Raw genomic sequence first — 21,143 nt, 5'->3', positions numbered from 1 at the left:
GCCACAACAGTGTCCACCCAGGCCCAGCCGCCACAGAGGAAAGAGTCGGAAGACCCCCACTGTGGAGCGGCAGGTACTATGGGCAAGTGGGGCAGGCGAGATGGGTTTACCCTGATACAAGCCATGGTTGTAAGGCCAGACCAGTTGCCTTGAGCGCCACCAAGACCAGAGAAGTCCAGGCTGACCAAGACACCTGGCCATGAATGGCTGAGACCCAGGCTGTAGTGAAGGTGGAACAGAGAACCATCGGGACTCAGTTTAGGGCTTGGAAGGCTGCCCCCAGGACAATTTGTTTCTATTGCGGGGAAATGGGCCACATAAGAAGGTATTGCCCTGAAAAAAACTAACTCGGGAAAGCAGTACTGGTACTATCATAGACCCTGGCCTCCCTGTAGTTGGCAAACCTGGGTCAGACAAGGAAGCAGGACTGAGGCCCATGCGATAGAAATGGGAAAACATTCATGGGGCTTGAACAACCCTTTTGCTGAAGGCAAGACCCAGCCTACAGTCTCTGTTCTGAAGGAAGAGAACATGGGAAATGTGTCACAGGACCTAATGTGTCGCAGGACCAGGGCCCTGAAATGACTCCAGTGGAGAAGAGCCCAATGAGAGGCTGTGAGGAACAGTGGGGTTCCCTGATCAGGGCCGGCTCTAGGTTTTTTGCCGCCCCAAGCAAAAAAAAAAAAACCAACAACCTTTGAGAGCCTGACCCTGGGTCATTTTACCACGGTTTGGACCTCTCATGCCTTGTCAGCCCTTCTGCGTAGGGGCACAACCCAAGTCTTTTCGGCCCATCGTCAGCAACAGCTAGAGGCCGAACTCTTAGAAGACACTAACTTAATTTTTGAAAGGTGTGGGCCCCTTAATCCAGCTACCTTGCTTCCTGACCTGCCAGTCCTCCAGGATCAGCACGACTGTGTGGAAGTAGTTTATAGCATCTTACAGATAAGGGACAACCTGTTTGACGTGCCACTGGACAACCCTGATTGCATCCTCTTCTCGGACGGAAGCTCCTTCTATGTTGATGGCAAGCGTTTCACCGGTTATGCAGTCACCTCTGAATGGGACATTCAAGAGGCCGCCTCACTGCCAGGCAACTGGGGAGACCAAGCCGCCGAACTCTATGCCCTGGCCCGAGCTTGCCAGTTGGCCGCTGGTAAGACCGTTACCATTTTTACTGATAGCAAGTATGCTTTTGGAGTTGTGCATTGTCACATCCACCTCTGGAAGTTTCGAGGTTTCCAGACAGCTGCCGGTAAACCCATTCAGCACCTCCCCCTCATCCACAAGCTTTTGGACGCCCTCCAAGAACCCTCGGTTCTGGCTGTAGTTCACTGCCGGGCCCATACTAAAGATGATAGCCCCGTCACCCGTGGGAATGCCCTGGCTGACACCTCCGCCAAGACGGCTGCCGTCTTACCCTTAGCCATGCCCACGTTGGCTATTGCAGCCTCCTCCTTTACTCCACCGCACCCTGTACCAGTACCCACTGCTGAACTACAGTCGTGGGAGAGCCTCGGAGCCACTCTGGTCAAAGGGACCTGGCTTATGCAGGATGGCCAAGCCTGCCTCCCTTGCTCCACATACCCCGTGGCAGTTCGCTGGCACCATGATAAGGGGGGTCACTACGGCACGCACGCCCTTGTGGACACCATCGCTCACTTTTGGTATGCTCCAGGCATTCAACCCTACTGCCTGTCAATAGTGAAAGCATGCAGCACATGTCAGCGTAATGGACCTGCTCTGCCTCTTAACAAAATTAAGGGTGGAAGACCTCCGCCTGCTGCTCCATTTCAACATCTTCAAATTGACTTTGCAGATATGCCAAAGGCTTTTGGGGAAAAAGCACCTCCTTGTTTTGGTTTGCCCTCTGACTTCCTGGGTCGAAGCTTTTCCTACTGCTAATTGTACTGCTGCCACAGTGGCGAAGATTCTCCTTAGACATTGTACCCCGTTTTGGCATCCCTCTCGTGCTTGACTCAGATCGCAGACCTCACTTTACTGGTCATGTCCTTGGCCGTTTAGAACAAGGACTGGGCATTTCACACTCCTTTCATACACCCTACCACCCCCAGTCTAGCGGGAAAGTTGATTGTATGAATAGGGAGCTTAAGTTTACATTGGCTAAATACTGTCAGGAAACAGGGTTAAAGTGGCCTCAGGTACTTCCCTTGGTCCTGTTTCACCTTCGTACTCGCCCAACCCGTGTATTGGGATTATCCCCCTTTGAACTGCTCTATGGACACCCCCTTTCAAAGGCGGGGCGCTACCACGTGCTGATGTTTCATTATTGGGAGGGGATCATATGACCGCGTGCCAGTTTCTCTCCCTACAGGCTCGCCTCCGTACCCTTTGGAAAGCCTCGCAGTTTTCCCAGACCGTGCCGCTGGAAGAACAGATCCACCCGTTCCAACCAGGGGACTTCGTCTGGGCCAAAAAGTTCGTTCGTGGCGACACCCTCCAGCCGAGGTTTACTGGACCCCACCAGGTTCTTTTAACAACCCAGACTGCAGTGTTCCTGGAAGGACGCAAATCCTGGATCCACCACTCCCACGTCAAGCCAGCCGTAGTGGACCACAGTGACGGACCAGCAGCTCTTGCCACCACTGAGGACACTGCCTCCGACCAGTGGACCAGCTTACCTCTTTCAGACATCAGACTTAAATTGACTCGGCAAAAATGAGAGGACCTTTTATTCTGACAACTGTATGTTTTTTATTATGCCTTTTTAGTTTATTTTCTGCTTATGAAGATTAGATATTTCCACGAGGTTAAAACTCGTATTTTAGGAAATAGAAGTAATTGCTGGGTATGTACTCAATTTCCAGTAAATGCAGAACAGGGACTCCCCTTCACACCCATTCCCCTGACCACTGCTAATATGACTTGGATGCCACCGGCTAGAGTAAAAGATCCAGTCCAACACAATCTTACATGGGACAAAACAGGAGTGCCAATTAACAGATATCTCAGGGTAACCAATCAGACAGGATCACTGTGTTTTGTTAAAGAAAAGGGGTCAACTTTTGTGGGAACAAGTAAATGCAACATGTATTTTAATGGCACCGCCTTTAGTAAAAATCTTGGCTTCAAGCCCTGCGCATCCCACTTATCCCATATTTGGATCCCTCACCCCGATCCAACTTTTTCATGGGTGGGCAAGCCTTCAGAGTCAGCTTTTAAGAAGCCCTGCTCAGATCACGAGGGTGTCCAACTAATTGCTAAGGGACATACGATTGCCTTCTACAACTGCTCAAGCAGTACTACACTGCCCTTTGAAAACACCACTACCAAATTGTGCCTCTGCAGTTCGCACAATGACCCCTCTGCGTTACCAGGGGAACAGTGGTCCAACGGGTGGTGGGTTACCTCCTACTTTGAGAAATGGAATACCCAAAACGCATTGTATGCAACATACTGGGTGTGCGGGCCCAAAGCTTATTACTTTCTCTCCCCTGATTGGGCAGGGTCATGTTATTTAGCATGGTTAACACCGCCTTCTCGCATCTCCCTCACTCCCCCTCATTTTCCCCACGTTCGTAACATCCGTGAAACCTTCAGAGATATTAATATCCGTGATGGTTTGTCGTGGCAGCGATGGGCTGGTCTCATTAGCTTGAGGGGTGGTGTCATCCGTCTACAGGGACTACTAGAATCTTTAACCAATGAAACTGCGACCCTATTTGAGAATCAGGCCGGGGAAATGTCCCAGCTGCGCCAGTTAGCTTTGCAAAACCGAATGGCTTTAGACATAATGTTAGCAGCCCAGGGAGGAACTTGCACCCTCATAAATGAAAAATGCTGTGTTTTTGTAAATGACACCTACTCTGACACTTTTCAACGTACCAAACATCTAAGGGAAATGGCTAAGAACTACTCCTCTGGCCAGCCACCTTATGATTGGTGGGGAGCCTTATGGAATTGGCTGCCTGGATTTGGGTGGGTTAAAAAAACTCTTGGTGGGTATTGTTGGGGCCATAGTAATCCTTATAATACTGTGTTGCTGTATTCAGTGTGTCCCCTCCCTCATAGACTCATGTGGGTCAGTTTATTCTTTTCCTACTTCAGCCAAGGGCCTTACTGTCTTCGAGTTGGCCCAGGCTGAAATTGCCAAGCGGCCCTTGGCTCCTTAAAATGGGGTGTAGCTTTTGGTAAATAGTTATCCCAAAGCTACAAATGGAGGAATGTTGAGTCTGAACTTTTGATGAGCTTAAACTTAACCCAGACTTGATGTCTCTGTCTGAACTTTTAATCAAAGCTCTGACCTGCGAACTACTCATGACACCCCCCTCCCCTTAAGTAGCCATCTCCCCTTTTCTCTTGCTGAATTTACATTTTAACCTGTTTTATCCTGTAGAATCTTGATTGCTTATACATGACCATTATGATCTGTTAATCACTTTGTTTACTTCTGTGTATAAATATTGATGCTCACCCCTAATAAACTTGCCACACTTATTCTGAAGTCTTTCAAGCTAAGGATAGTGTGAGCCCGTTGATCAACGAATTAGTGTCTGGTCTCTGACAGATTGTGAGCCTTATACCAACTCCGCACGAACTCGGGTGCTGGAGAGGTGAGTAAGGACTTGCTTTTTACCTAACAATTGTACTGGGCTATCTTGATTATCACTTCAAAAGTTTTTTTCTCTTACTTAATTGGCCTCTCAGAGTTAGTAAGTCAACTCCCACCTGTTTATGCTTTCTGTGTGTGTGTGTGTGTGTGTATATATCTCCTCAACATTTATTCCACTCTATATGCATCCGAAGAAGTGGGCTGTAGTCCACGAAAGCTTATGCTCTAATAAATTTGTTAGTCTCTAAGGTGCCACAAGTACTCCTGTTCTTTTTGCGGATACAGACTAACACGGCTGCTACTCTGAAACCTGAACTTTGTTAGGAAATGTCTATTTAAAACTTAACTCATCTTTTAGTTTGCATCAACTGCTATCAAGTGCTTAACAGGTCTGAAAGCAACCACGTACTTGTTATTGCACAGTGTCACACAATTCATAGGCTCATTCATAAACAAAAGTAACAGCTGTATTGATTGATAACACTGGTCTACAATTTTTGAGAAGTCATCTGATTCAGAGATAAAATGTGCTATTTATTATGTATTTTGATGTGCTGAATTAAAATATGACAATTAAAACAACTGGCTACTGTTTCTAAGATATTTAAGTTTTTACATTTTATGTCTATGTATATTGTGTAGATGGTAGAGTTTTAATCATAAATTGTAAACCTAGGTCTTTTCATGTGTTTATGGTTGCTTTACATGATAATATTTCACCTGTCCTGTTTATGTAACACTTTAAAAATCAGTAAAAGGGTTATAAATAAAATTTATTATGAAACAAAAGGCAAAAAACTATTATGTACATAGTTTAGTCCTATTCAGTGTCTACTCGGCGCTTCTTGGCTTGTCTCTTGTATTCATTAAATGGAGCATCTCTTGTCACTGTCCAGCAATAGTCTGCAAGCATTGATGGGCTCCATTTGCCCTGATAGCGTTTCTCCATTGTTGCAATGTCCTGGTGAAATCACTCGCCGTGCTCGTCGCTCACTGCTCCGCAGTTCGGTGGAAAAAAAAATCTAGATGAGAGTGCAAAAAATATATCTTTAGTGACATGTTGCAACCAAGGCTTTTGTATGCCTTGAGGAGGTTTTCCACCAACAACCTGTAGTTGTCTGCCTTGTTGTTTCTGAGAAAATTTATTGCCCCAACTGGAAGGCTTTCCATGCCATCTTTTCCTTGCCAAGCAGTGCATGGTCAAATGCATCATCTCGAAGAAGTTCACAAATCTGAGGACCAACAAAGACACCTTCCTTTATCTTAGTTTCACTTAACCTTGGAAATTTTCCACGGAGGTACTTGAAAGCTGCTTGTGTTTTGTCAATGGCCTTGACAGAGTTCTTCATCAGACCCAGCTTGATGTGTAAGGGTGGTAACAAAATCTTCCTTGATTCAACAAGTGGAAGATGCTGAACACTTTTCCTCCAAGGCTCCAATGACTGTTGGAGTGGCCAATCTTTCTTGATGTAGTGGGAATCTCTTGCAGGACTATCCCATTCGCAGAGAAAACAGCAGTACTTTGTGTATCCAGTCTGCAGACCAAGCAAGAGAGCAACAACCTTCAAATCACCATAAAGCTGCCACTGATGTTGGTCATAGTTTATGCACCTCAAAAGTCGTTTCATGTTGTCCTAGGTTTCCTTCATATGGACTGCATGACCAACTGGAATTGATGGCAAAACATTGCCATTATGCAGTAAAACAGCTTTAAGACTCGTCTTCGATGAATCAATGAACAGTCTCCACTTATCTGGATCGTGAACGATGTTGAGGGCTGCCATCACACCATCGATGTTGTTGCAGGCTACAAGATCACCTTCCATGAAGAAGAATGGGACAAGATCCTTGTGACAGTCATGGAACTTGGAAACCCTAACATCACCTGCCAGGAGATTCCACTGCTGTAGTCTGGAGCCCAACAGCTCTGCCTTACTCTTGGGTAGTTCCAAATCCCTGACAAGGTCATTCAGTTCACCTTGCGTTATGAGGTGTGGTTCAGAGGAGGAGGATGGGAGAAAATGTGGGTCCTGTGACATTGATGGTTCAGGACCAGAAGTTTCATCCTCTTCCTCTTCCTCGTCTGACTCAAGTGAGAATGATTCTGGTGCATCAGGAACCGGCAGTCCTTCTCTGTGGGGTACTGGGCATATAGCTGATGGAATGTTTGGATAAAGCACGGTCCACTTTTTCTTCTTTGACACACCTTTCCCAACTGGAGGCACCATGCAGAAGTAACAATTGCTGGTATGATCTGTTGGCTCTCTCCAAATCATTGGCACTGCAAAAGGCATAGATTTCCTTCTCCTGTTCAACCACTGGCGAAGATTTGTTGCACAAGTGTTGCAGCATATGTGTGGGAACCACCTCTTGTCCTGATCTCTAATTTTGCAGCCAAAATAAAGGTGATAGGCTTTCTTAACCATAGTGGTTATACTGCGCTTATGTGATGCAAAAGTCACTTCACCACAAACATAGCAGAAGTTATCTTCACTGTTCACACAAGTACGAGGCATCTCTGCTCACTTTGGCTAAACAGAAATGTGTCCCTTTGCAAAATCAAACACTGACAAATAAGAGAGCATGACACTGTATGATTTCTAGAGCTGATATAAGGCAATTTGTTTAGCAGAGTGATGTAAGCTTCGTTATGATTGCATCATCCATGACTTCTAGGAATAACATGATGCAATTCATATCATGTATGACGCAATACCAGCTTCAGATTGCATCATTCATTGTTTTGCCTAAAAAGCAAGTACTGTCCAAACCCAGTCAAAGTTAGATCCAGTCAAAGATGTATTTTAGTCATTTCTGGTTTAAATTGAGATCCCTTCCCTTTATAACTCACTTATCCTCCGCCATTCCCAAGTCAAGGGTCATATATACTGACCCAATAGTCTTGAAAACTAGAGCCAATCAACAATTTTAAGCATCATTTTCGTTCTCAGTGACCCAGAATTAGTAAAGTTTGACTACATTTATTTCAGAAGCATTTTGGCTGTATAGCAGTGTAATCTTATACGCCTACATGTACAGCAATCACTACACAATTCCTAAGAGGCCACAAAAGAGCAGGACCAGGTAGAGCACAGTATAACAAAATGCATTACTATGGCTCACTGTTAAAATGGCCTTTCAAAGCCTCCCTGAGCCATATAGCTCCGCATTGAGCTCTTCTAATTGCCCTTGTGTCTGGCTGTTCAAACTCAGCAGACAGCTGTGCCACCTCCACCCCCTGGCAGAAAGTTTCCCCCTCCTTTGCTTCACAGATATTATGCAGGGCAAAGCAGGCAGCTATAATCATGGGGATATTTTTCTCATTGCGGTCCAATGAGACTTATGAGGAGAGGCTGAGCGAACTGGGATTGTTTAGTCTCCAGAAGAGAAGAATGAGGGGGGATTTGATAGCAGCCTTCAACTACCTGAAGGGGGGTTCCAAAGAGGATGGAGCTCGGCTGTTCTCAGTGGTGGCAGACGACAGAACAAGGAGCAATGGTCTCAAGTTGCAGTGGGGGAGGTCCAGGCTGGATATCAGGAAAAACTATTTCACTAGGAGGGTGGTGAAACACTGGAATGCGTTACCTAGGGAGGTGGTGGAGTCTCCTTCCTTGGAGGTTTTTAAGGCCCGGCTTGACAAAGCCCTGGCTGGGATGATTTAGCTGGGAATTGGTCCTGCTTTGAGCAGGGGGTTGGACTAGATGACCTCTTGAGGTCCCTTCCAACTCTGATATTCTATGATTCTATGAATGCCATGAGTAAACAACACTCAGATGACCAAAAGCATATTTGACTGTCATTCTGCACCTGCTGAGCTGGTAGTTGAATCATTCCTTGGTGCTGCTAAGGTGGCTGATGTACAGTTTCATTAGCCAGGGGAGCATGGGGTAGGCTGGGTCCCCCAGGATCTCTATTGGCATTTCAACATTCCCAATCTGCTGGTTGGAAAAGTCCCTGTTTGTAGCTTTCTGAACAGTCCTGTGTTCTTAAAGATGTGAGTATCATGCACCTTCCCTGACTACACTACACGGATGTTGGTGAAGCGTCCCTGCTGATCCACCAATGCTTGCATAACCATAGAAATGTAGCCCTTTCTGTTGATGTACTCTGCAGCAAGGTGGACTGGTGTCAAACTCAGGATATGCATGGTTAGGGTGATTAGACAGCAAATGTGAAAAATCGGGATGGGGTGGGGGGTAATAGGAGCCTATATAAGAAAAAGACCCAAAAATCGGGACTGTCCCTATAAAATCGGGATATCTGGTCACCCTATGCATGGTGGCTATTGCTCCACCGCAGTTTGGAAACACCATTGCTGCAAATCCATCCGCTGTCTTGCACATTGCCCAGTCACAGTCCTGCACAGCAGGAGATAATTAATGGCCCCCACTGTGGATTTCCTAACTCCCAATTGATTTCTGACTGACCAGTAGCAATCTGGTGTTGCAAGTTTCCACAGTGCAATCACCACTCACTTGTCCACTGTCAGTACAGATCTCCTTTTGGTATCCCTGTGCTGGAGGGTTGCAGCCAGCTCAGTGCACAGATCCAGAAATGTTGCCTTGCACATCCAAAAGTTCTGCAGCTACTGCTTGTCATCCCAAGTCTTCATTACCATGCAATCCCAACAGTCAGTGCTCTTTTCTCAGGTTTAGAAGTGGCACTCCACCATCTGCAGCTGCTCCATGAATGCCACAAACAACCATGAATTGGTTTTCGCTGTCCCACAGCAATTTGTTCTGCAAGAAATTGTCATGTCCTCCACTAATCTGGTTCTTCTTGCCGCTCTGCAAATACTCCAGGATCTTGCACCCAGTTCTTGCAACGCTTATGACAATATTGCAGAGCTGTGCAGGCTCCATGCTTTTGTTAGAGCTGGCAGACAGCAAAGAGGGCTGCACAGGTTTGTGGGATTTTTTAAAAAGATACAAAAATTATGGGATACAGATGACATTATGGGATGGCAACAGTTGAAAACTGGGAAGTTGACACCAACACTTCCAGTCACTCAGGTGACTCATTTTGTTCCCACCATGCATTGCCAAAACTTCCCAAAAGGCAGTGTGCTGGATGGTGGTGGGTTGCACAGTGGGATACCTTGTCATGGTTCACTGCACTGTGCATTGACAGAGACTCCTGGTGAGCGCACGCACGCACACACATACACACACAGAGCCAAGTATGCACGCATAGTAACTGTGGTGGCTTTATGCCAACATAACTTGCATTGAGATGAGTTTGTAGGGTAGACATGGCCACAATGACTGTGCTCCCTGATTGGACAGCAGGGCCAACAGATCACTATTTAAGCCTGGTAGTAACAACACCCTGATGGCTGCTCAATGTGTAAGCGGGGGAATGGTCCCACTATTGTGGGGAACTTTCCTGGCTTCTGCACTACCCCAGTGAAGTGGGCTAGCGAAAGGTGTGGCGACGACAGAGGAAAGGAAACAGAACGCCAGGTCTGTGGTAGCCAGAAAGCCTTAAAAGCCTCAAGCCGAAAAACCTCCCAGGAAAACTTTCCTGGGGTTTTTATTCTTTCTACCTCTCTGCTTACAACACTTCTAACTGGTTACATTCTTGCGCATAAGGAAAGCATACAGTGTACAACAACATGAGATAGCAAACCCATATCTTGTGCACGTGAAAGCCAGCTGCGAGGGAGACAAACAGGCCAGCCAAGAAGTTTCCCAAAACACAGACGCTGGGGTGAAGGCCACTCCTGCCTTGTAGCCATGGAAACAGTGTGCCGTAACCATGGGCTGGCAATTTGGGAGCTATGCATTCCTACATCCCCCCCCTTTTCTATTATAGATGCGGTGTTTAAACGGAGCACCCTCGCAGGGTAGCATGCACAATGCCACTAGATTGGGTACACACTAAACAAAGCAGCAAAATAAAACACTAAGGACTAAAACTAAAACCCCATACTATAAGAGGGTTTTTATCTACCCTGAGGGTAGCCATAACTAAATATAATTTCACTAAAAAGGAAAAACATCCTGGCAAATGACTTAAGCATAACATTTCAGCATATCAATTTGCTATTGCATGCAATTACTATTATCAGTAAGCTTAAAACAACACATTTCTTTTACTGTCTCACACCCCAGATGTTGCTGGGTGGTTTGCAGACAGGAACAAGGCAGGTACTTAACAGACCTTGCATGTCCGGGGCAACGGCCAGGCAGAAATCAGATTGATTTAATACTTGTGCCAGGTAAACCCAGATGTCTTGGTGAATTACCCAATCCCACATGCATCCTCCCCATGGACCCAGCAGGATACGGTATGTGGGATCCCACACCCCCTCAACCGGTCCATATGCTTGGAAGGAGCACTGAGAACGTGTGCACTTCCACCCAGAAAGTCTCCAAGTATGTCTCCATGGCCACAGATCAGATGGTACTCCTGATGTGTCTGTAAGGGCAGTGGGCCAAGCCTGATGCTCTAGATCATTTTGAATGGCCATTAGCTAGTCATTCCGGAAATCCTGAATTTCTGAACATGCTAGATCCCACTGCAATGCCTTCCCAGCCTCAGTGATATTCAATATCATCTCTGTCAGCAACTTCTGGGTCATTGACCTAAGGGCGGAAATGACATGTAACTCACCAACTCCAGCCTGTATCTGGGTTAATTGTACTCCAGAAACAAGGCCAATGGCCTTCTCTAATTGCCCCAATTTCTCATCATGTTCTTGGTTCTTAAAAATATTCCAAACTGCTGCTGCATTATTGGCCCCATCCCACAGGGATCTGGTCAAGTCTCTCTTCTTTCTAGAAGAAATAACCCAAGCCCTCTGTTGTGCTAATCTAATGGCAGACCCCTGTGAGCAATTTGGGTATGTAGAGGTAATCTGGAAACTGGATAAGGGCAATGAAAATTTAATAGTCCCTAGTGTAGTGTTAATCACAGTTCATTGATATCCTAATACATTTCTTTTTTGGTGTAGTACTATACCACATTCCCAAGCATGGGTCCCACAAGTTTCTTCCTGCCAGTGTATAATTCTTTGTTTCTTCACCAGGGTCAGTTCTTAATGTCTCTTGTAGTCAGGAATCCCTGGACTTTGGTGGTTCCAATGAAGCAAGTGTTCCTTCTTCTCTTTTCCTGAAACAGTGTGGTTTAGCATCATACAGGGGAGAGGTTACTAGCACATGACCCTGTAATGGTTTTGCTTCTTCTAGAAAAATCCAGAGGCACAGTAGGTCTGTCAGTGGACAAGGGAGAGGTTACTAGCACTTCACCTTGTCTTTTTTCCTTTTTCCTGCTGTCCAGAAGACACAGCAGAGCTAGAAGGAGAAATAGGCTTATCAGTCGGAGAGTCCTCCCGAGGTGGAGGGGTCTTTTTACAGTGAGAAGCATGGGTCCAGGCAGGTAGTCCTTGGCACTTCACAGCGGTGTTGGTGGTTAACAGGACTTGGAAAGGGCCTTTCCAGCATGGAGCCAAAGCAGTCTTTCGTTGATGGACTTTACATAGACTCAGTCTCCTGGTTTCAATGAATGGCAGGGGTGCTAGGGTCTTTGGGTAGCACTTCTCTACCTGTAAGAAAAGAAACCTAACACATTTAATTAATGCCTGGCAGTGTTTTGCAGATTTTACAGCTGCTTGGGCCCCCCTTTTCTTGGGGGTCAGCCAAGTTTTGGCTGTGACCTTGGATGAGCCTGCTGGCTGTATTTTCCTCTCAGTTAACTCATTCTGTGCTTTTTCCTCTTCTCCCTCTCTCAGCTTCTTTTAACCTACAAAGGAAACTTCCACTCTTCACTCATACACCTTTTCCCAACAATGAACACATACACATTGTCTTTATACAGTACATTAGTCTTATTATTTAATGTATGCCATGTACACCCTTCCAGTAAAATAACTTTATTACAGAGCTTTGGAGCAACAAACCGGGACAAGCACACCCACTTTTGAGGAGTCCACTCAGTACAACCTCTGGTGTCCAATAGCTTTCCTCCCTCCCCAGCCCTCTGGCTAGAAATCTGAGGTAGCCAGAAGGATCCCATGGGCAATATGGGGAGTGGGTTAACCTTCCATGTCCTTGTTTCCAAAGACTGTTGGTATGCAAATTTTAACAACAATTTTTCAATTAAAAAATCTGGCCAATGAAGTTTCTTTTTCTTACTTAAGCAAATGTATTGGACTTTAGTATATCACATTTTCCTGATTTATCCAAACACTTTGTATTCCAAGTTGAATAAAACAAGTATCTGCTTTTTGATTTAATCCTTCTATTTAATTTTGAGCTAGACTGTCTTAAGAAAATATTAAACCCAACAATTCTGGCCACAAGACAAACACCACAAGACAGGACAAAGAACACAAAAATAATCCCTATTGTACCAATAAATGCATGGTACATTGAATGCTGTTCAGCTGGCATCCGTTTTCTCTGATAATCTGAAAGACAAAAGAACCGAGGTCTACCCCTTCTGGGCAGTCAGTCATTGCTTAAAATATTTCCTTTATATACACATACTCTTGTTGATTTCAGGCAAAACAGAGGAATTACCCCATATTTCCTTGTATTTGTTTCATATGCAGCCCAGGTTTCAGTGGCTTCTACCTTATTAGTTAGAAAATTGCATTAATACAGATGCTTTCTGGCTTGCTTCCAGATCCAAAGCTATCCACAGCTTAAAGATTCTTACTTAAAAAGGGTCACAATTAACTTTCCCAGTCTTTTGATTGCCTTTTACTTCTAACTCCTGAAGACAGAAATTCATTAACCGGTTAACCAAAACCAAACCAAACCAGAACCAGATAGTGTCTCCTTATCCTATTAGGACTCACCTTATCGGAGCACGAACCCCAGGGGCTGCGGTGAAGCAGAGAAAAGGGGCGAAACACCCCGTTGGCGCCGTTCCCAGTTCGCCGCAGCCGTCCGGAGTCCAATGCCCGAGCTAGGAGAGTCCCGGCGGAGTCGCCAGAAACTGTTACCGAAATATCGGGTCCACCTAGCTGAGAGCCAATAACAGCCAGACAAGGATAAGGAGGAGTTGCTTTATTCTGCAGAATAAAGGAGAGCTTTGCACCTTGGTACAAAAACTCTGTCTCATACACATTTTACCATTCCAATTATCATCCTGGGGATTTGAAATCCCCATGCTTATAATTACTTACTCCTTTCCTTCCACTATGCCCTCAAAGTTTCCAACCTGTTTTCCAGTCAGGAAGCCATAACGACCCGCAGTCCGGATACCAGGGGCACTGGCGACCTATTTCCCTTAGAAGGTCCTCAATATGAGCGACTGGGAAAACGACACATGATCGCTGCCGTATAATCTTTTGTAACTCTCTTGCGTGCTCCTTCTGGGCACTGGAAAGTCCCCCCCCATACTCACGAATCAGGGGCGGCAAACGGCCGCGGGGGTGCACTCGGCGTATCCAGCCGGTGAGCAGGGGGTTATCACGTCGGGGTCACCAGCTGTGGCGACGACAGAGGAAAGGAAACAGAATGCCAGGTCTGTGGTAGCCAGAAAGCCTTAAAAGCCTCAAGCCGAAAAACCTCCCAGGAAAACTTTCCTGGGGTTTTTATTCTTTCTACCTCTCTGCTTACAACACTTCTAACTGGTTACATTCTTGCGCATAAGGAAAGCATACAGTGTACAACAACATGAGATAGCAAACCCATATCTTGTGCACGTGAAAGCCAGCTGCGAGGGAGACAAACAGGCCAGCCAAGAAGTTTCCCAAAACACAGACGCTGGGGTGAAGGTCACTCCTGCCTTGTAGCCATGGAAACAGTGTGCCGTAACCATGGGCTGGCAATTTGGGAGCTATGCATTCCTACAGAAAGGATCTGAGTCCTCGCTCCCACTTCCTTTACCCAGAGGCCTCCCTGCCCTTCAGGACTCCCCTTCCATTCTTCTGTCTGGCAGAGTCCTCATAAACCCCGACAAGGCTGGGCCCAGGATTCCTGGGGGGCTCGACCCCCAACCCTGCTGTGGTCACCCAGAACAGGGGCTAGGGTGTCCCCATTCTGGGGTACTCTCTTTGCACTGGGCACCTCCCTGACCCACTGATCATTTCATACAATTTAAAGCAAATACAAGTTGTTTAATTAACAATTAATTTTAAAAAAGAATAAGGAAAAATGGGAAAGGTTAAAGGAAAACACATCACCCCACTCTGTGGCAGGGAACATTACAAACAGTGTCTCTGGAACGTCAGGGCAGTTCACAGTCTGTTCCTTGTAGGTCCCAGGCTCCTTCTCAGGCCCTGGCTGTGCTGCAGAGACGCTGCCGGTTGGACACTTGCTCTGGCGGTGGCCACACGCTCTCAGGCTCTAGGTGGCAGGACCCTTTTTTCCAGCATCGCCCCTGCCCGGTCGGGGTTACGATCCCCCTCCAAGTCTGGCCTGCAGAGCCTCTTGGCTGAGGCGTCTCCTTGTGCTGGGCCCACTGCCCAGGGTCCCCCTCCTCTCCCCAGCTGCTCACCGCACCCAGCTCCGGACGGCTCCAGCCCCAGCTCCAGCCCCAGCCCCAGCCCCACTCGGCCTCAGCACGGCTGCTGCTGCTCTGCCTTCAGCTCCCTGGGCTGCTTGTCTGGCTCTGGTTGCTGCAGCTCTCCTCCCAGGGCAGGGCTGCTCTCTCTGGGCTGTGCTCTGGCTTTGGGGCTGCAGCTCTGCTCCCAGCAGCTCAGCTCGGGCCCCTGCTCTCTCCTTAGCTCGGCCCCACTCTGTCTGACCCAGGCAATTCCAGTTCACACGGAGGATTAGCTGCCCGCCCTGTCAATCAGGCTGATCTGGAGCATTGGCCTCTCCCCATTGTTCCTGGGGACTGTCCGTCTCAGGCTCCTGATTTGCCATCGACTCCTCCCCTTTTAGTGCTGGGAGCTAGCCAACCAAAACATTCCCACTGAATGTTAGTAAGGGGGCAACAGTCCCCTTACAAATGCATTCCACACCCACAGCTGCACCAGACCTGCTTCCTGTCCAGCCCTTGCTCCCGTCCTTCTCTGCTCCTCTACAGAGTCAGTCCCTGCCTGCCTCCAAACTCCTGATTTCTAATGCTCCAAACATTGGCTTGGATTTGACTCTGATGAGATGGCTTGCACCCTCAGCAAGTTCGCAGATGACACTAAGCTGAGGGGAGAGATAGATACACTGAGGGTAGGGATAGGGTCCAGGGTGAGCTAGACAAATTGGAGGATTAGGCCAAAAGAAATCTGATGAGGTTCAACAAGGACAAGTGCAGAGTCCTGCACGAAGGACAGAAGAATCTCATGCACTGCTTTAGGCTGGGGACCGACTGGCTAAGTGGCAGTTCTGCAGGAAAGGACCTGGAGATTACAGTGGATGAGAAGCTGGATATGAGTCAGCAGTGTGCCTTTGTTGTCAAGAAGGCCAACGGCATATTGGGCTGTATTAGGAGGAGCATTGCCAGCAGATCGAGGGAAGAGCTTATTCCCCTCTATTCGGCACTGGTGAGGCCACATCTGGAGTATTGCATCCAGTTCCACCCCCCCGCAAGGATGTGGACAAATTGGAGAGAGTCCAGCGGAGGGCAACAAAAATGATTAGAGGGCACATGATTTATGAGGAGAGGCTGAGGGAATGGGGGTTATTTAGCCTGCAGAAGAGAAGAGTGAGGGGGGATTTGATAGCAGCCTTCAACTACCTGAAAGGGGGGTCCAAAGAGGATGGAGCTAGGCTGTTCTCAGTGGTGGCAGATGACAGAGCAAGGAGCAATGATCTCAAGTTGCAGTGGGGGAGGTCTAGGTTGGATATTAGGAAACACTATTTCACTAGGAGGATGGTGAAGCACTGGAATTGGTTACCTAGGGAGGTGGTGGAATCTCCGTTCTTAGAGGTTGTTAAGGCCCAGCTTGACAAAGCCCTGGCTGGGATGATTTAGTTGGGGTTGGTCCTGCTTTGAGCAGGGGGTTGGACTAGATACCTCCTGAGGTCTCTTCCAACCCTAATCTTCTATGATTCTGGCTCTGCCTTCTGATTCTGCTCCAACCACTGGGTAGCACTGCCTACATCCCTGTGTGTGACAGGTGGTTCTGTGCTTGACGCAGTATCCAGCACTCCTTGTAAAAAGGAGAAGGATGATGGTGTATTCCAAGAGGTGTGGTTCTCATCCCTGGCTTTCCAGTAGTTGGTCATGAGCTGCTTAATCCTCTCTCTGCACTGGTCATCAGGCTGGTGAATCCCCAATGCTGCCAGCTTCTTCACTATTTCCTGGTACACATGGTCATTTCTTGTTAAAATTACACTTTTTGCTCATCTCACACCAGAGAGTCACCAAAATCTGGCTGTGCCTATGACCCGAAAACAGTGTGCTTGGCAAAGGACTTGTTCTGGTGGTGGCCATTGCAAATGCAGGAGCAGGTTCAATGCGTTTGCAGCTCAGCAATCAGAATAAAATTAAAGGGTTAAACACCGAGCTACTGTACTAGACCAAGAGGGGCCACTTCTGTGTCTTGGGAGTCATTCACCACTCTTGGAATAGAGAGGCTAAACAACACAACAGTGTCAGCAAACTCTCAGGGCCTGAGTCTGGGGGGGCCTTGGCCCAGGCCCAAGCTGTGTCCACACTGCAAAATGATGGCATTTGGGCTAGGGTTACCATTCGTCCGGATTCCCCCGGACATGTCCGGCTTTTTCGGGTTAAAAATAGCGTCCGGGGGGAATTTGTCAATGTCCGGACTTCCCCTCCCCCCCCCCCCCCATGCAGAGCATGCGCGCGGCTTACAGACCAGCCGGGGCTCCGACAGCCAGAGCCAGAGCCCTTCCTGCACTTCCCCCCGCCTCTCTCCTGAAACTTGACACCCCCCCTTCCTCTCTCTCCCTCCCCCTCCCTCCCTGCATTCACAGATCGCCGGGCTGTTCGTCTGGAGCTCCGAGCCTGCTGCCCTCCCCCGCTGTTGAGCGCGCTGCTCTGCAGCACAGTAAGGGGGCCGGGGGCCAGAGAAGCGGCAGGGAGGTTCTGGGGGAGGGGGTAATCAAGAGACAGGGAGCAGGGGGGAGGGTTGGATGGGTCAGGGAGTTCGGGGGGGGGCTGTCTGGGGGTTGGGGGTGTAAGGTTTTGGGCAGTCAGGGTACAGGTGGGGGGGTCTCAGGAGGGGGCAGTTAGGGGACAAGGAGCGGGGGGGGGTGTTTGGGAGTTCTGGGGGGGCTGTCTGGGGGTTGGGGGTGTAAGGTTTTGGGCAGTCAGGGTACAGGTGGGGGGGTCTCAGGAGGGGGCAGTTAGGGGACAAGAAACAGGGAGGCTTAGGTAGGGGGTGGGGTTCTGGAGGGCAGTTAGGAGCAGGGGGTCCCAGGAGGGGGCAGTCAGGGGACAAGGAGCGGGGGGGGGGGATCGGGAGTTCGGGGCGGGCTTTCTGGGGGAGGGTGGATAAGGTTTTGGGCAGTCAGGGTACAGGTAGGAGGTAGGGTCCTGGGGGACAGTTGGGGGGGGGGTCTTAGGAAGGGGCAGTTAGGGGATAAGGAACAGGGAGGCTTAGGTAGGGGGTGGGGTTCTGGAGGGCAGTTAGGAGCAGGGGTCCCAGGAGGGGGCAGTCAGGGGACAGGGAGCAGAGGGGTTTAGATGGGTCAGGAGTTCTGGGGGGGGGGCTGTCAGGGGGTGGGGGTGTGGCTAAGGGTTGGGGCAGTCAGGGGACAGGTAGGGGGTAGGGTCCTAGGGGGCCAGTTAGGATGTGGGGAAGGTCTCAGGAGCGGGCAGTCAGGGGACAAGAGGCAGGGAGTCTTAGGGAGGGGGTGGAGTCCTGGGGGGCAGTCAGGGGACAAGGAGTGGGGGGGAGGGTTGGGGGTTCTGAGGGGGCAGGAAGTGGGAGGGAGTGGAAGGGGCAGGGGCGGGGCTAGGACAGGACGGGGGCGGGGCTAGGACAGGGGCGGGGCTAGGGCGGGGCTCCTCCCGTCCTCTTTTTTGATTGTTGAAATATGGTAACCCTAATTTGGGCCTGAGCCCCCAGGGGAACCGACTTGACCCTTCCACCCCTGTGGAGTTCTGGGCCCAGGCCCAAGTCAGACAGAATTGTGTGTAAACTAACAGGGGGTTGGGCTTGCCCCTGGGTCTGAGCCCAGGCTTACATCACAATGTGTACGTACCCTAAGTCTCTCTGACGGGAGCCCTGCTTTGCACTGGTGCAGTGTCTCTACACTAGAGGTTTGAACTGATGTAACTGCTGGGGCAGAGTCCCCTAGTCTAGCCAGGCTCCAAGGGAGAGAGGGGAAGTGCCTTCCACAAGGTCAAGGCAGAGAGGGGAAGTGCCTTCCACAAGGTCACACAGGAAGGCTAGCAGAGTGGTTCCAGCTCCCCAGGGCTGCTGCAATAAGGGAGAATGGAACCTACAAATCTTCAGAATACAGGGACATGCTGATGTCATACAGAGGGGAGCTATTGTTCCACCCAATGGCTGGAGGACAGCCCCCCTCCCCCGCAGACACAAGGGCAATCCATCGCAGAAATGGAATATCAGCAAAAACTCACCAAATTTTTGGCCCAATACTACATGAACGGCAACCAGCACTGGAAACCACATGGGAAACCATTGCTTAACAAGCAGCACTCACAGTATCACTGGTAATGTTGGGCAAGCATGTTTAAAGAAGGGGAATTTTCTCGGTGCCCTCCCGTCTGCTGGGGCAGCTCCTGTGTGCCCAGGGGTTCTGCCCTTAGGATTGGTCACACACTCTGGAGGTGCCCATCTGAGGGTTTTCATTCTGCCCACAGAATCATGAGATTCTGATGCTGAGCTCAGGTTTGAAGAGTTAACTCAGATGTCGGGTTTGAGCTATTCGCTAACAGGACACTTCCATGACATTGTTAGAGCCCCCTTCCCTTTGGTTCACCAGGACTTCAGGGGAATGGCACTGGGACATTATGCCATTCACATTCAGATCACAGATTTTAGTAAGTCCAGACTGATAGCAACCAAACATATCACGACCTGACAGCTGTTCAGTGGCAGGGCAGCCGCTAGGTTGGTGGTCTCCAGTCACGGCATTCCCTCAATCTGCCATTTCCACCCCAATGGGCACCCTTGTCTGCAATCCCAGTGTGACTGAGCTCCATGATTCATCTCAGGGCTGGGTGGGGAAGATTACTGCTGCCTGAAACCAGCATTGAATGCTCTGTCACTCCCTAGCGCAACATCCCAGGCCAGGCCCTGTGCACAAGGGCTGGCCACAGACCCAGTTCTTTACTGTTTTTTGTGCTGTCTCTGTTGATTCCTGTTATAGTCTGTTTGTGCCGCTCCCCACATGCTCAAAGGCGCACTCTTTGAACACAGCTGGTATGATTCTATTTTATCTGTATTTGAAGCTGGTATCAGCTCCGTACCTTAATACTCACCTTGTCACTTGTGTGTGTCACGGGGGCAGCTCCTCCCAGAGAGGGCTCAGCGCTGCCCAAGGCTGTGGGGAGGGACTGACGCTCAATGTGTGTCTTGTTTGCAGGGGTCGCCTGAATAGAGAACCCAGCACGCTTCTGTTCCCGCAGATCAGCGCGCTGAAGGGCAGCAGTAAGTACAAGTGCTTCAGTGGCCTAGGCTAGGGGGAATCCTGCCTTCGACGGTGCTGCGGACCAGAGATGAGCTCAAACTACTTAGCTCAGCCAAGCTTGGGGTGCTCAGATCCGGCATTTTGCCCCATAGCCATATTTAGTAGGGATGAGAATCTCAGCAGGAATGACAATACTCTCTTCAGCACAAGCTTTCCGGGGAATTTTCACAGTGAAATGCTTTATCCTAGGGCCAGCAACTACTCCTTTTTATTTATTAACAAATGGCTGCTGCTGGAAAGCGGGGCCCTCCCTTCCCTCAGCCAGGCCGGCAAAAGCCCCCGTCCTGTCGACACCTGATGCTCCCCTGCTGCCAACCTTGTATCCCCTGCCCTCCTCCTGTTGGGATACCAAGGAGGCAGGTGTGCACTGTGCCGGATGGCTATGGTATGTCGGTGGCTACAATAGTCAGGCCGCAGGAGGCAATGGAGGCCGGCTCCCTCCCTTCCGAGTATCGTCATCCCTGCTGAGATTCTGGCCCCTACTCAATATGGCTATGGGGCAAAATGCCAGATTTGAGCACCCCAAGTTCATCTCCAGTTCCTACTGGTCTCCAAGAACAGGCATGCCAAGGGGGCTTTCACTGGGGTTTGGGGAGCAGCACTTGGCAGCACACAGTTGCAGGAGAGGGAGAAAGGTTAGCAGTAGCACAAATAGCCAGGCTCCCCATTTGCACGCCCATCTGCCCGAGACCACGTCCCAGGAGGAAGCATTGCTAGATTCCTAAAGCCCCAGTCAGATTAGCCAGCCCATGTGTGGGGAGGAAACTTCTCCCAACATTCCAGACCTGCCCAATGCAACCACAGTCGCAACCTAAAACGCTCTGCCGCTGGCTCTAACATGAAGGCCCGTGGTCCCGCCACAGAAGAGTCCCTGGTGTTTGAGCACAGGGAGGAGAGACCCCCATGGTTTGGGTCTAGGATCCAGAAGCCCAAACGTACACTGAGGTCACAAGGGAGGTATCTGCATTCTGCAGCACCAGCCATGCCAGGAGCCCGCCCCACTGTGCCAGGGCAGGGGGGGTGCCCAGAGCACAAGGTCTGTGAGGCAA

At 49.2% G+C, this 21,143-nt stretch overlaps 1 long non-coding RNA gene across 1 annotated transcript; it reads right to left on the bottom strand.

Annotated features, from left to right (window-relative positions):
* Positions 1–10,038: 10,038 nt before the first annotated feature.
* LOC135976501 (uncharacterized) lies at positions 10,039–14,096 on the bottom strand. Its single transcript, XR_010593662.1, has 2 exons — positions 13,707–14,096; positions 10,039–12,119 (listed from the first exon to the last, which is right to left on the bottom strand). It is a non-coding gene; the product is annotated as an uncharacterized LOC135976501 (long non-coding RNA).
* Positions 14,097–21,143: the final 7,047 nt, after the last annotated feature.

Source organism: Chrysemys picta, chromosome 18, assembly GCF_011386835.1.
Source record: "Chrysemys picta bellii isolate R12L10 chromosome 18, ASM1138683v2, whole genome shotgun sequence".
Taxonomy (NCBI): Eukaryota; Metazoa; Chordata; order Testudines; family Emydidae; genus Chrysemys; species Chrysemys picta.
The sequence above is the reverse complement of the archived record's forward strand: the minus strand, read 5'-3'. Positions and strand labels throughout refer to the sequence as shown.